Source organism: Panulirus ornatus, chromosome 47 (genome assembly GCF_036320965.1).
Source record: "Panulirus ornatus isolate Po-2019 chromosome 47, ASM3632096v1, whole genome shotgun sequence".
Classification (NCBI taxonomy): domain Eukaryota; kingdom Metazoa; phylum Arthropoda; class Malacostraca; order Decapoda; family Palinuridae; genus Panulirus; species Panulirus ornatus.
In genome coordinates, this window is record NC_092270.1 from 6,005,904 (window position 1) to 6,022,618 (window position 16,715).

Consider the following 16,715-nt stretch of genomic DNA (forward strand, 5'->3'; position numbering starts at 1 on the left):
ACAGGAGGCTATACAAGTCCACCAATTTGGTGTGCATCTTTTGGGTTCCAAATGATGGTAGAACGTCAACGGCGGGGAAAGATGTGATGAGAAAAGGATGTCAGTCTGTTGACGATAGATTTACATGTGGGTGATAGATAGATTTACATGTGGAGAAAAATCAGGGCAAGACATAGTGGCTTCCAGCAATACTGCCAGTGTTCCGTTCCAGCAATAGCACCAGTGTTTCCACGTCAATTATCCATACTTTTGACGGTGAAGTTAATGAGAATTTTTGTTTTTCTATGACGGAAACTTCGCCTGGGTACATCACAACTTGGAGAAGACCGATATATATATATATATATATATATATATATATATATATATATATATATATATATATATATATATATATATATATATTTCTCTTGCCTGTGGGGTAGTAATCAACTAAGCTGGAATTTGTGTTCATATTTTATTTCAGAAGACTTAGGATTATGTTAGAAGGCTTATCATATGTGATGTACTCAAGAAAAGGTCAAAGCCTTCAGCTGAAATATATATATATATATATATATATATATATATATATATATATATATATATATATATATATATATATATATATATATATATATATATATATATATATATGACAGTTTGATCCAGTTAAACTAGCCTGACTTAGATTAACCAGGTCTGTTTCCATAACATTCACTATGGAGGAATAGCCTAAAATAGCACTAACTAAGCAGCTTAATGGAGGGCTGGTCCATGATCCCAATTAAAAGAAGCTTACACTCCTATTTCCATTTAAGCCTGGCCTCCTGCAGCTCAAGCTGACAAAAGCATGGATAACATAAGGGAAGTTAATGTCACCCCCCCACCCCCCCACTCCCCTCTACACCACTCAGAACATCCCATGGTGATGTATAGAGCACAGAAGCCGCCATCTCTCTCTCTCTCTCTCTCTCTCTCTCTCTCTCTCTCTCTCTCTCTCTCTCTCTCTCTCTCTCTCTCTCTCTCTCTCTCTCTCTCCTGTTGCAGCGTCACCAGTGCGCGACGTGACGTCAGTGTTGTCAAGTTCTCGTCGTCCCAGTGAAAGGGTACGTTTGAACCGACATCGGAACTTGCCTACTACCCTGGCTGGACAGCTATGCTGAGGCACTGAAACAGAAAGCTTCCTACACTCTGCTGTTTGTCGTTGTTGCTAGGTGGCTCTTTGCACGGCCTTCCATTCCTCTTCCTCTTTAAGTTCCTTCCAAATAACTTAAAGTGGATAGTCTAACCCCCTTCCTCTAGACGTAATTTCTAAGTGGCTATACATCCAAGATGTGACAATGTCCTGTGTCAGATCATTTAAGCTGGACAACGAATTTTTTCACCTCCTCCCAAACTCCCGTTAAAACTTGCTCTCAACCCTTACCAGTACAACCTTCCCTCCCCCCCCCTTATCCCCCTCCCTACGACACCGAATGACCATTACGGGGGTCATGACCTGTCCCCCAGTGAGGCCCATGAGACCCTAATCACACACTCCCAAGAAGCACCTACAGAAGAGCCTCACTCACAGGTTACAACTGCAGTGTGTGGGAGAAGCTGTTAGCTGGTTTACTGTCCTTTACTGATCACATGGAGAGCGACAAGATGTCCCTGGTGTTGGAGTGTATACCCTCATCCTCCGGAGCTGTCCATCGTGTGAAACAGGGGGACAAGGAGCCAACACTGGGTGTTGTGGGCACCTCGTACCGTGAGGTTAGATGTAATATTCTGTGTATGTGTGTGTGTGTGTGTGTGTGTGTGTGTGTGTATGTGGTGGAGGAGGAGCACAGTCGTTGTCTTCATGCTGTCGTAACTTTACGATCCTCGAGACGTCAAGAGCATCCATGTGCACAGCCAGAAGCACTTCACATAGGTTTAAGGTTGATGTCGTCTTCCCCCCTCCCTCCCTTCCTCACCCTACTGATTCACCTGTTGCTGGATAAAAAATACACACACACACACACACACACACACACACACACACACACACACACACACACACACCGCTCACCACCGTCGGCCGAGCCCCTCTAAAACAGGATCAATAGTGAGGCTGTGTGTGTGTGTGTGTGTGTGTGTGTGTGTGTGTGTGTGTGTGTGTGTGTGTGCGTGTGTGTGTGTGATGAAAGGGAAGATGATGTGTCTTTCTGTTTTCACCTGCTAAGGAGGCCGTTTCACGCTAGATGAAACGTTCTGTGTAAACGCGTCTGAACGAGGAGTAACAAAGACCGCGGGAGAGTTTGAAGAGACTTCAGATCACTGAGATCCTCTGGCATTAAGAGAACCAGGCCAGGATCAGGGCCTACAGGAAGGGAGGAGGTAGCGACTATATTCATTCTTCTGTGGGTGAGAGTAAGAGATTTGCTGAGGGTATGAAGTATAGAGCATAGGCGGGCGACCCTGTGGAGGTAAAGATGATCACTAGGGTTCTGCGAACGGCAGGAATGGGGATAAGAAGAGATAAAGCACTGTTGCCAGTCTGAAGCCAAGCCTGATAAGGATAAAAAATGTTCTTAAGTTCTGTACTGATCAGCTTTTTTTTGGGGGGGTGTGTGTGGTTCTGTATTGATCGGATGTTGGGAAGAGGAAGTTGTATCTAAGATCCCAAATTATCCCTTTCCCTGGTCGTTATTCTCTTTAGCTGGCCGAGTAAAAGGTTGAGTTCCAGCCCTTGAACCCCCCTTAAGGGTTAAGGGCCCCAAGCCCACGAAGGAACGGCATACCCTGAATCCTCCCTAAAATGTCAGAGCGTCTGAGCCCACTTAGGGACGGAACCCCTGAAACCCAACGAGGAACGGAGCACCTTGGACCCCTGGAATGAACCGTTGTTCAGTTCAAATATGATGTGGTGGAAAAAGAACAACACTGTTGACAAACCTGACATGAAGCAAGTGCCCGAAGGGGTCAGCCACTTAGGGACGGAACCCCCGACACCCACTGAGGAATGGAACACCCTGGACCCCTGGAATGAACCGTTGTTCAGCTCAAATATATATACATGTGTGGTGGAAAAAAACACTGTTGACAAGCCTGGCATGAAGCAAGTGCCCGGAAGGGTCAGGCTGACAGGGAGGAAAAGAGAACTGGTTTGATTTACGTATGTTGTAGGAAAAGGGGAAAAATATTTTGTATTTATGAATACCAGAACTAGAAATCCATTCCAGGGAAACAGGTACACCACTAAACAAAGCCCTCGCGGATAAACAGATGTAAGGCTCACCTCGCCATTGTCGACAAAATCGAGTGAATCTCGTAAAATCAAAATCAAAATACAAAAAAACCCTGCATTCTTCAAGACCCATAAACAAGCAGAAAAAATACACAGACGTACTGATAATCCAATATGATTTGCACATTTATTCACATCACGATAATTGGAGGATTGAAACCCTATGATATAACAGACCCTTAGAATACTAGCGTTTCTGTGGTGTCAGTACAAGTGAGGTTTGACTGAACGGTAGTGAGAGATTATGTCAGTATTTTTGACCCCCAGTGTGTTGTGATTGCGAACGATGAACACCTCTGTAGACCTGGGGATTTGATAGGGTAATTCTGTAGTGGAGTCTGGAGCCGGGTGGTGGATGAGGGTGTTGTGCTGGGAGGAGGAGGAGCCTGGCCTCCGTGTTGGAGCAAGGGGCGGCAATTGTTCTCTGTCAGGTTTGATTAGCGGGTGACCAGGGCAAGGCTCTGTTATGTTGCCTGCACCACGGAAATAGATTTCCAGCGCCACTGACGATGTGTCGGTGTAAACACATGCAGGAATAGATGTTTACACATGTGTGTGTGTGTGTGTGTGTGTGTGTGTGTGTGTGTGTGTGTGTGTGTGTGCAGAGGGAATGGTATCCAGGATAGAGATAAGGGGAACCATTTCTAATTCTCGACCATTCCTCCTGCTTCGGCAATATCTATATTACTATGCCTGGTATAACTAATAGCATTGTGGGAAGTTTATATAAGATTACTTACTGGGCGATGACAGATGATGGATGCTGGGGGCCTCCAGCCGGGGAAAGGGGTTGCATCAGCTGATTGCTCCGTCGAAACAAACTCTAGTTACCATTTTTCTCCAACTATATTTCCCTGTTTCACACACACACACACACACACACACACACACATATATATATATATATATATATATATATATATATATATGTGTGTGTGTGTGTGTGTGTGTGTGTGTGTGTGTTGTTGCTTGTATTGTCCCCTCTTCTTAGACTGGCGTCATTGGCGATGTTGGAACACGCGCCTCAGCCCGGCCTGTTCTCTTCTGGATCCAGAAGGCCTGGACGATACCTGAGGGGGTAATGTTTCCCCCTATCTCTCCTCAAGGGAGGCCAACAGCCACTCAAACGTATTGACCCGTGGCTGAGAAGGATCACTTCACCAGTGTGTGCCTCTCACCACGGTGTGTGTCCTTCCTGCTTCTCACCAGTGTGTGTCCTTCCTGCCTCTCACCAGTGTGTCTTCTTGCTGTCTCTCACTAGTGTGTATCCTTGTTGCTTCTCACTAGTGTGTGTGTGTGTGTGTGTGTGTGTGTGTGTGTGTGTGTGTGTGTGTGTGTGTGCGTGTGTGCCCTTCCTGCTTTTCACCAGTGTATGTTCTTTCTGTCTTTCACCAGAGTGTGTCGTTGCTGTCTCTCACCAGTTCGCGTCCCTGTTTCCTCTCACCAGTGTGTCTTTGCTGCTTGTCATCAGTGTATATCCGTGTTAGTTCTCACCAGTATGTGTCCTTACCTCCTCTCTTAATGGTGCTTCGTTCATGCCTCTCACCAGTGTTTCATGCCTCTCACCAGCGTATGTCCTTGCTAACTACCTCTCACCTGTGCAAACTCTAGTCGTACAACGCATCTGGCTGCCTTGTCCTGCACCTGATTGGTCTGGTAGCCTTCAGTTCTTCACCTGGGATGTCTTATAGTGTCCCATGGTGCCCCCTGGGATGTCTGGCAGCCTCCCGTGCTGCGCCTGGGAGCGTAAGTCAATCCGTTGTTGTCGTAATTGTCGGCAAAAGATCAGAGGCGAGGGAGGTCCTCTGACGGAGGCTTTGGTGGGGAAATTAATTAAGCAAGAACGGCAGACGGCGAGGAACTTTTCTGTTAAAGTTGCCACAGCCCTGAGGGCGCGAGGACGCCGCGGATTCTTTCCCACCTAGAGCCACCCAGCGGCGGAGGGTGCTTGTTGAGGCTCTGGGAGGAAGGGAAGGGGTGAGTCATTGTGGTATTCAACAGGTCATTTCTATGCCGCTCGTGAAGGCAGAGTGTCTCCCTTAAGGTCATTGTCCTCTTGGTACATCCCGTCCGCATCACCCACCTAAACCTTTCGCATTTCCAAGATGTGTGCGAATCATTTCTTGGGAGAAGATGAGGTCGAATCGCCTACCCATAGATCCGTCGCTTCCTACATCCCGTTGATTAGATTCCGATCCCCTATGTTGAATCTTGTACGAGTGTCATCACACATGGTAAAAGACTGGATTTTTACGGACCGCGCGTCGATGAACGTGTGGAGACGAACCATGGGTCTGTGCACTGGTCCCCCTCGTTAACACCCCCTCCGACGTACGGTCGTCTTCGTCTGTAGCTCAGCTGTACCGCATGTAATCCGCAGGATATACATGAGGTGTCCTCTTTCCTGGGGGATCCTCAGTTCGAAAGATGACACCGGATCATGTAGATGTCCCTGCTTTTGTAGAGCCACCACCGAAAGGTAATCTCGCACAACTACCTTAGTTAAATCCCTTTCGATTTTGATGGCCTGCGATGGGATTACTCTCTGTGGCAATTTGTGATAGAGAGGAGGGGGGAGAGAGCTCTTTGTTCTCTCTCTCTCTCTCTCTCTCTCTCTCTCTCTCTCTCTCTCTCTCTCTCTCTCTCTCCCCTCCGCCCTCAACATGGCTCTGAGTCGAGGGGATGTGGTGGCCTCCCCGATTAGTCTTACGGTTATCAAGTCCCCGTGTCTGTCTCCCTTAACTACTAAGTCCTGGAGCGTTTGGTAAACATCCTGCATTAGCGAACTGCTACTGGTGATAGGTGTGTGTGTGTGTGTGTGTGTGTGTGTGTGTGTGTGTGAATCACTTGAGAATCTCCATCCGTTCAGTGCGATTTGAAGAACAGAATATTTTCGTGTGAATCATCACACTTAAGATACGAAAATCAACTCTCGTTCTATCATTATATTGACAGAGGAATGACCCTCATTATCCTCATTATACCAAGAAAGTCAACAGCCTTACGTTAGTTTGAGTGACGTCAGCACCGTTTCTGTGTCAGCTGACGGTCCGTCCAGAGTCCAGAATTTCATTTCTGATATTCCTTTTGGTCGTCAGGCGCAGTGACATTGTTCACGGTCGACTTGAACTCAGGGCCTACACCGAAAATATCGTACGACCATCGTATCCTAAACTCATGTTTAATATTTTCGTCTCTGTTCATTGTATATATTTTCAGTGATTCCATCTTGTTACGATCAGATCTGATGGTAGTTGTTGCGTTGTTGATCAATGACGTGGATTGTATTGTAGTTATCGTCTGGGGTTGATGAGGCACACTCTTGCCGCGAATCATGACGAATCCATGGTGTTTATAGCCTCCAACTCACAACCCATTTTCACTTCAAACCTCACTGATCCAAATCCATCTTTCCCACTCACAGTCCCTAACACCGTTGGTTTCCTTGTTAACAGTTCCCGCACCCGAAGTCACCCATTCCAAAGTTTGGTCGCTGCTTCCCATGGTTTTTACCCTTAGACGAGCCACACGAGGATTGACCAATATGATCCCTTCCATTTCTCGAACACAGTAAAGGTGACATTCTTTTATTTCCCCCTACCTATCATCCACTCGCACGAGTTGGCTATGATCCGCACCACGTCGGACACAATGTACGATAAAACTTTCTCTCTCTCTCTCAGCGTCCGTGAAGCTCGCAAGTTTCAGAACCCGCGTCACGTCAAGAATGAACCAGTAGTAAGGCCCAAAGTAACCCAACAGTGAGGAGGAGGAGGAGGAGACGAGGGCTGAAAACATAGATAAAATTACAAGTGCGTCGTCGAAAGATGGTCTTCCCTGCTCCGCCCTTGGTAAGGGACTTGACTTGAGGTTGCTCGAGTCGGGTTCGTACCACACTTCGAACTCACTACTGTGGTTTCACAATGGTATAGATATCCTCCTCTTTCGAGAGCCAGTTTAATCCACTTTTTTTTTTAATTTTCTCTCGTCTTTCCATATTCGCTTGTCGTTATCCCATCCCCTCATATACTTCTAGATCTACCCTCATTAACATTTATCATCTCGTTCGTCTGTATGTGTGTCTCTTTGAATCCAGAGAGACACATTGTTTTTGCTTCGAAACTACGAGTCTGGGCCGGGCTCCAGCGGTGCTGGGTTCGTGTTGTTGAAGCAGGTAGCAACGTTCCTCACCCGACCCCCAGTGCTATCGTGGCCAGGGTGCTGCCGCTGCACTTGACAGTCCTGCCCTACCTGTCAGACCCACGACGTCACACACAATACAAAGGTGGATTTCTATCCGCATGACATGGAAAGGTGCGCGCGCCAACCTATTTTTGATATATATGTATATATATATATATATATATATATATATATATATATATATATATATATATATATATATATATATATATATATTAATATTGGAAAAGATCACAATTGAGAGTGTGATCAACTAAATTCCTTTCTTATCCACAGGGAAATGAAACACAGTAAGTTCCCAAGTGCAGTTACTTGTTATAACCATATGATTCTTGTATCTCTCATGACGATGTGATCATTACACGAAAGTGCACTTGGGAATTTACTGTTTCATTTCCCTGTGGTAAGGACGAAATATATATATATATATATATATATATATATATATATATATATATATATATATATGTGTGTGTGTGTATATATATATATATATATATGAGAGAGAGAAAGAAAGAAGGGAGTTCTTTCATGAAGGATGGAGGTAATTCTTTTTCTAACTTAATCGTGACGACATTCATATTAATTTTCCTATCAATGCCAAGGACAGGTGAGTTGCTCGTCCTGGAAAATATAATTCCTTGGTTCCCTCATAAGGGCGTAAGCCTTAGGGAGCTTTTGAATTAAGTAACCCGCTTTCACAATGGCTTTAGGTGATGCCCATGCTAATGAACCCTTGGTAAGTCCTAATTACCTCCTGATTATGGAATTCTAATTAATGTTAATTATCTTAATGTTCCTGTGCTGAGTCCAGTATCAATTTACAGTTACTTTGATAAGCGAATATTTTGAATAGTAAACGATACGATACAGAAGAGACACATATTTCTATTGTAAATGACTTACAAAAGGCTTGAATATAAAGTTAGCTGCAATTTACAATTCTGATATTTACAAGTGAATTTACAAACGCTATGTCTCATTGATGCCTTGATTCATCCCTCATATTTACATCGGTGTAAATGACTCATTATATCTATACCAATATTATACCAGTTATCCAATAATCTGGCTCAAAAACCAATAATCTGAATCCGAAAACCAATAATCTGATTCCGAAAATCAATAATCTGATTCCAAAAACCAATAATCTGATTACAAAAACCAATAATCTGATTACAAAAACCAATCATCTGATTCTAAAAACCAATAATCTGATTCCAAAAACCAATAATCTGATTCCAAAAACCAATAATCTGATTACAAAAACCAATAATCTGATTACAAAAACCAATCATCTGATTACAAAAACCAATCATCTGATTCCAAAAACCAATAATCTGATTACAAAAACCAATAATCTGATTCCAAAAACCAATAATCTGATTCCAAAAACCAATAATCTGATTACAAAAACCAACAATCTGATTACAAAAACCAATAATCTGATTACAAAAACCAATAATCTGATTACAAAAACCAATCATCTGATTCCAAAAACCAATAATCTGATTTCAAAAAGCAGTAATCTAATTCCAAATCCAATAATCTGATTAGAAAAACTCCCTTACAACCCTGATGTACCGAGTCGATCTCTGTGGTTCGTAGACTTTCATTTTGATTTACAGATTACTCGTCCAAGCTGTACGTCTCTCACAGGCCGATGTCAACCCTCTGGAACCCTTCGCTCGCTGCCAGGGACTTTCCCGATGCTTTCAGAGACAAACATATTTCATTCGATCAGTTTAGTTTTGCGAAGGTTCAACGCGTCAAACTTTACACAGTGTAAATATACCGAGGTGGGATTGGAGTGGGGTGGAGTTGAGGGGGGGATGGGAGTGTCCTCTGAGGGTTTTCGAGGTAAACTTTGAGAGATAAAAGTGTTGAGTGTTATTGGTGGAAAGGTAAACATGGGTGTTAATGTGGCGATGGGGTAACTTTGGATTCTGTCGAGGTCCCCCCCTTTGCTCGCTGCTGGAGTCCTCTTGGCTTTTCACACTTCCCTCGTGGACTTTGCATCACCTGTAGACAGAGTCAATTTCGGAGTCCATTTCTCCTAGCGAATCATTTACATAGATCATGAAGAGCAATGGTTCTAGCATCGAACCCTGCGGTACTCGGCTGGTCACCTCGACCCACTTCGTAAGCGCTACCCTGACCTTCATCCCTTGTTCTGTTCCACTAAGATCATCTTCAATCCACTGAACATATCAAACATGTTGTCTTTGATTCAAACTCAAAACCTGCCTTAAGATTACCTAAATGGATAAAACAAACTTTAATTTTTCACGAGAGTGAATACAGAAGCTCTGTCAGCTTCACTGAAAGGGAGATGATAATGTGAGTGGGAGTTTTCCATAGCGGGTATGCCAGGCGCCGCCAGCGGAGGAAGAAATCTCAAAGTCTACCCTAGAATAAGATGGTCAACTCCATCTAAGTATGTATACCCCAGCCTGGGGAGGTGCGCGTAGGACGTACAGATAACTGGAGAATAGTCCATAATCAAGCTATCCGCTGAAGGACTACGGTAGTATCTTGAGTTTCTCATTCAATTATCTTTCGGTACTGAGAGAGAAGGCAACTGCCCACCACCACCACCGCTCCCTCCGGCTCAACAGCGAGGAATAGCAAAGTGAAGGCGTACCACGTACAATTGGTGAGAATATACTGCCGAGGACGTTCTATAGGAAATGTTGTGATAATGTGACTGTAAATGAATAAATGAATAAATATATATTACGGTTTACTGAATTTTAGGCAGCCATTCGACTGAAAATACACAGTTGAGGTATTTCAAGTATTATAGAACTGAGAGGTCATGACAGAACTAGTTAAATGATTGTGTAAGAGCTCAAGATCAAGCTGGCCTGGGAGTTGTCACGCTTTGGATAAGCTCGTGAGTGAGGAATATCTACGAACTGGTGCTTCCTCATGTTCCTCATCCTCACCTACGCTTTCTCATACCCCTCACAAAGTTATAATCAAGGGGAGAGTGTTGACAGAGTCCAATGGAATAGAGCCAGAGATGTAGGGAGATTATCTCGTGGCACAAAGGGATGTAGGGAGCTTATCTGATGACAATGAGGGAGACGTAGGGAGATTCTCCTGTGGTAGGGAGAGATATAAGGTGATTGTTGCAGGTAAGAGGCAATGGAAGAAGAGAGAGGAATGGATAGAGGTTAGTGGATAGTGTGGTGTGTGTGTGTGTGAGTGTGTGTGTGTGTGTGTGTGTGTGTGTGTGTGTGTGTGTGTGTGTGTGTGTGTGTGTGTTGTTACTGGTCTAACAAGATAGGAAAAGAGGAGGAAAAACAGAATCATATTAATCAAATAATCAATAATCATATCCTCTTCCTCTTTCTCATCATGATAACCATTCACAACCCTTACAACCGTTACCATAACATCGACTCACAACCCTGCCATTGCCCTCCACCTTCTGATTTGCTGTGAGCCTTACCTGTGTCGACTTAACCTCCCCAGGGGAGAGGCTTTTAAATGGACGAGTTACTAGAGTTCCGCTCCTAATGGTTAGGGTAATGGAGTCTAGAGCGGGCCGGCCCCCTAGCTACACCTAAACATTCCTAGGAGACCTTACCTACCTACATATCTACATACCTATTTACCTACCTACATACATACCTACCTACATATAGCCGGATCATCGGATCGTTGCTTCCGACTGTAAGCAATGCTATGTTCCTCCTGGCCTCTGGCCTTGGTGCCTTTTGCCTCAGTCGGTGACTTGATCTCATCTGCTTTGAGTTAATTCCTATCGACCTCAGACATCCTCTTGTTCCCATCGACCTCAGACATCCTCTTGTTCCCATCGACCTCAGACATCCTCTTGTTCCCATCGACCTCAGACATCCTCTTGTTCCCATCGACCTCAGACATCCTCTTGTTCCCATCGACCTCAGACATCCTCTTGTTCCCATCGACCTCAGACATCCTCTTGTTCCCATCGACCTCAGACATCCTCTTGCTCTCATCCACCTCAGACATACGCTCCACTGGTTTCCATGCACCTCAGACATACACCCCACTGGTTTCCATGCACCTCAGACATACATCCCACTGGTTTCCATCCACCTTAGACACCCGTTCGTCCTCCAGTACACCAGTCTATCTTCGTCCTGCCGAGGGTGTAGCCCCATGCACTATGTAACGTGAGCAGGAAGTATGAATGCTCTGCTAACGGCCACTCATCTTGAACCAGGAAGGGCAGTTCAATTACTGGTGGACATCCTCACACAGCAGTTTGTGCTGTAAAAGTGGTTGCCTTTGATGGTATACGTCCCATACGTATTTACAATGATTTGACGACAATTTGTGGACTTCTGTGTTAGTTTCTGTAGGAGGGAAGCATATTGGTCGTCTTCTTCTTCTTCTTCTTCTTCTTCTTCTTCTTCTTCTTCTTCTTCTTATGTCAGGATATGTACATTTGATTGCACCTATCTATTTGTCCATTCATCTATCTATCTATCTATCTATCTATCTATCTATGTAGGTTTGCGGCAGGGGTGTGTGATGTCTCCATGGTTGTTTAATTTGTTTATGGATGGGGTTGTTAGGGAGGTAAATGCAAGAGTTTTGGAAAGAGGGGCAAGTATGAAGTCTGTTGGGGATGAGAGAGCTTGGGAAGTGAGTCAGTTGTTGTTCGCTGATGATACAGCGCTGGTGGCTGATTCATGTGAGAAACTGCAGAAGCTGGTGACTGAGTTTGGTAAAGTGTGTGGAAGAAGAAAGTTAAGAGTAAATGTGAATAAGAGCAAGGTTATTAGGTACAGTAAGGTTGAGGGTCAAGTCAATTGGGAGGTGAGTTTGAATGGAGAAAAACTGGAGGAAGTGAAGTGTTTTAGATATCTGGGAGTGGATCTGGCAGCGGATGGAACCATGGAAGCGGAAGTGGATCATAGGGTGGGGGAGGGGGCGAAAATTCTGGGGGCCTTGAAGAATGTGTGGAAGTCGAGAACATTATCTCGGAAAGCAAAAATGGGTATGTTTGAAGGAATAGTGGTTCCAACAATGTTGTATGGTTGCGAGGCGTGGGCTATGGATAGAGTTGTGCGCAGGAGGATGGATGTGCTGGAAATGAGATGTTTGAGGACAATGTGTGGTGTGAGGTGGTTTGATCGAGTGAGTAACGTAAGGGTAAGAGAGATGTGTGGAAATAAAAAGAGCGTGGTTGAGAGAGCAGAAGAGGGTGTTTTGAAGTGGTTTGGGCACATGGAGAGGATGAGTGAGGAAAGATTGACCAAGAGGATATATGTGTCGGAGGTGGAGGGAGCAAGGAGAAGAGGGAGACCAAATTGGAGGTGGAAAGATGGAGTGAAAAAGATTTTGTGTGATCGGGGCCTGAACATGCAGGAGGGTGAAAGGAGGGCAAGGAATAGAGTGAATTGGAGCGATGTGGTATACCGGGGTTGACGTGCTGTCAGTGGATTGAATCAAGGCATGTGAAGCGTCTGGGGTAAACCATGGAAAGCTGTGTAGGTATGTATATTTGCGTGTGTGGACGTATGTATATACATGTGTATGGGGGGGGGGGCCATTTCTTTCGTCTGTTTCCTTGCGCTACCTCGCAAACGCGGGAGACAGCGACAAAGTATAAAAAAAAAAAATATATATATATATATATATATATATATATATATATATATTCCTGGGTACATATTGAAACGCCTCGTTCTCACGTCTGTCCACAAGATCCATAGATGTGTATATTACTCACACATCGGACTATACATCATATATATACATCCATCCCTCGTGTCAATATGATTCCACAAATATGATAATGGTGAGCTTCGAACCAACGCACAAGAAAAGGGGGTAAAAAAAAAAGATTGGTTCTGGACTTTCCCCCCGTGTGTGTGTGAACTTTGATGGACTTTTCATCTTCAAAGGTAAAATTTGGGTGAGGCCTGAAATTTTCCAGATGATTTTTGCCTCCTCGTGTGATGGACGGTGAGGAGGGGGGAAGGAAGCGGCGCTGGAGATAGGCAAGGACAGGTAATTTCATCCAGTGTGGTCGGGCGATGGCGAGCGAGACGCCCCAATGTCGGAGGATATATTTTTTTTTTGTTTCTTTTTTGGCGAAGAATACGCCCAGCTGTGTTATTATTATCATCATTATTATCATTATTATTATTATTATTATTATTATTATTATTATTAATGTTATCATTATCATGAATAAAAAAATGGAGGCAGTAAAGCTCCTTCATATATGGGGAATTTCCTTATATTTAACATCCACACACACACACACACACACACACACACACACACACACACATACACACACACATATACACACACACACACACACACACACACACACCTCTCTTCGTTGTATATCAACTGGCTTATATTTCTTTCTTGTATCTCTACTGATGATGTGATTATTACACGAAAGTGCACTTGGGAACTTATCGTGTTTCATTTTCCCCTTGGACTCACAGGAATATCTGGATCACGCGCAAAACTGTGATGCTTTCCAATATATATATATATATATATATATATATATATATATATATATATATATATATATAGGAATATAGTATATATCAACGCGCACTTCCATATAACATACAAACCTCCAACAGCCAGGATCGAACCCGGGACCCTTGCGTAGACTGCTGTATGTAGCGGTAGCAAGTCCTAATTATGGCCAGTTTAAAAACGGTGGTCGCTAGATTAAGGTGTTGGTCTTAGATATGTTGTTGTTAAAGATAGGCAACTCTCAGACACATTTGGTCACCATACGTAGGTGAGCTACTATATCTAAGTGACCGTAGTAGATAGATGGACACATACGATAGTTACCCGTTACCTGCAAATGACCAAGACAGAGAGCTGACTATATTGGATAAATGTTCAGTGAGTTTAATGTCTTTTAGAAAGCAAAAAAAGCGAAGGAAAAACAACGTCACTAAACAGCTGTGTATGATGAAAAAAAAAAGGGAGTCAGTGTTATAAAAAGCAAGCCCTCTAGTGGGCATCACTGACATTTAAAGACTCGTGAATCAATCATTAAATGAATCGGGGACTTTAATTAGCACCTCAGTGAGGTACGATGCTAGTGGCGATACCTGACAACTCTTCCTATATCTTGAATTTCAAAATTAATTAAAAGATATCACTGAAAAGCCCAAATAATCAAATGATAATTATCAACCTCTAAAAGCTAGCGAGCGTCAATTATTTACGGCAAGAAAAATGCTAGTTCTATGCGCGGCATCACTACAGAATTAATTTGCCTCGGGGAAAATATCGAAACATTTTTTGCAACGGATGCGTGGAATGAATGTTGTGGTCAACAGTTGCCAGGTTGTGTCTTTCTGGTCCATTTAAAGAGTGATGGGACACGAAAACATCCCATATAGTGAGAGCTTTTGAATCCATCTCCTCATATCAGTGGATGTAGGATGACTTGATATCAGGTAGACATAAGGAATAATAATGAGGTAAGCAGAGTACTGAAAAATGACCAGAAGTATAGAAAATTACGATAGGAGTTTAACGATAACGAAGCTTGGACTGGTAACTCCATCACAGAAGCCTAGTGCCGGAAGACGAAACGAATCGTTTCATCTTACGAAAAAAGCATAAAAAAAAGTGAGTCCTGGTGTTGCCCAACGAGGGGAGGGCGTCAAATCCCTTTCAGGTAAATAAGCAGCGTTCTATGATCGCTGAGTGAAGGTGGTAGGTTTTTATGAAGAACATATCAGCAGACGTGAACAAAAGGTTGAACAAAAAAAAAAGACGACTCGAAAGAGTTATGGCAAAACCTGTCAACATTTTAGAATAAAATGTTGACAGGTTTTGCCATACAGTAAATATTGAAGATTACGAGACAAACCCCCTTTTTGGAGGTCAACACGTCACGGTAGACGAAGATACCCACCCACCCACCACCAGGGAGAGTCGTGTGGAAGAGTTCGGGGACACGTTATATAGGGCCCCTGGGGATCATCCCTTCAGTCACTCGTTCATGTTAAAAGAACCCGCCATTCCCTCCAGGCCTCGGCGAGCAAATTGATTTCTCCACAACGCTTCAATCGGAGGCTCCATATTGTTGCCATCTATTACTTCTGTGGAAATTTTTCCGACCGCGTTCGATTTTGATATCCTCTTGCTTCGCAGCCTTTCAAGATACCTTAATAGTGTCAATTGAAAGGAGTAAATTGATTATATATATATATATATATATATATATATATATATATATATATATATATATATATATATATATATATATATATATATTGTGAATTGGAACGATGTGGTATACTGGGGTCGACGTGCTGTCATTGGATTGAATCAGGGCATGTGAAGCGTCTGGGGTAAACCATGGAAAGTTTTGTGGGGCCTAGATGTGGAAAGGGAGCTGTGGTTTCGGTGCATTACACATGACACATGACGTATATATGAGGGCATGGACATGATATATTGGTACGTTTCGTGTTAAATGGGAAACCAGTGATAGTTTTAAGTTGATATTATCACGAATCAGACCAGGAGTATATTGGGCTACATTAAACACGGCAGGGAGCGACAGAGGGTGTAGAAAACACCTTCCTACACAGACCGCCGTGTGGGCAGAGAAGGTGGGCGTTGGTAGACTTATTCGCTACTAACAGACTGTTCCTGATGTACAAAATGAACATCTGGTGGGTGAAGGATGTTGACGTTGTGCATGTGTTTGTTTGTTTGTGTGTGTGTGTGTGTGTGTGTGTGTGTGTGTGTGTGTGTTTGCTGTTGTTCTTGTTGTTCTTAGAAACAGGTGTTTGTTGTCGCAGCTGCGGTGGTATACGCGAAGGTTTTGGCACCTGTGGTTGCTCTTGGGGGTTGGTTAGGGGGGTGTTGGGGTGTTATCGGCAAGTGTGCTGTCAATGTCTCCTTGATGATGCTGAATTGCCCACTCTGGCACGAGCAAGATCTCAGACAACCTCTCTCTCTCTCTCTCTCTCTCTCTCTCTCTCTCTCTCTCTCTCTCTCTCTCTCTCTCTCTCTCTCTCTCTCTCTCTCTCTCTCTCTCTCTATCTATCTATCTATCTATCTATCTATCTAATCTATCTCTACTCAGAGGAGAGAGCCACGATCAACTCCCTCCCCCAAGTCCCAACCCTGTACTACGACCCCCATCTGAATCAATACCAGGTAAAGTATGGCACTCCTCCAGGGACCGACAAGTGCCAAAGGCACTCTTTTATTTGTACCAATCATGTGAGCTAAGGTCTCTTCCGCTCAA

General features: G+C 43.7%; 1 protein-coding gene across 1 annotated transcript in view; it reads left to right on the forward strand.

The window, feature by feature from the left end:
• LOC139763473 (synaptotagmin-15-like) overlaps positions 1 to 16,715 on the forward strand; it is a 178,007-nt gene that overhangs the window by 33,999 nt on the left and 127,293 nt on the right. The gene's annotated exons all lie outside the window — the stretch shown is intronic.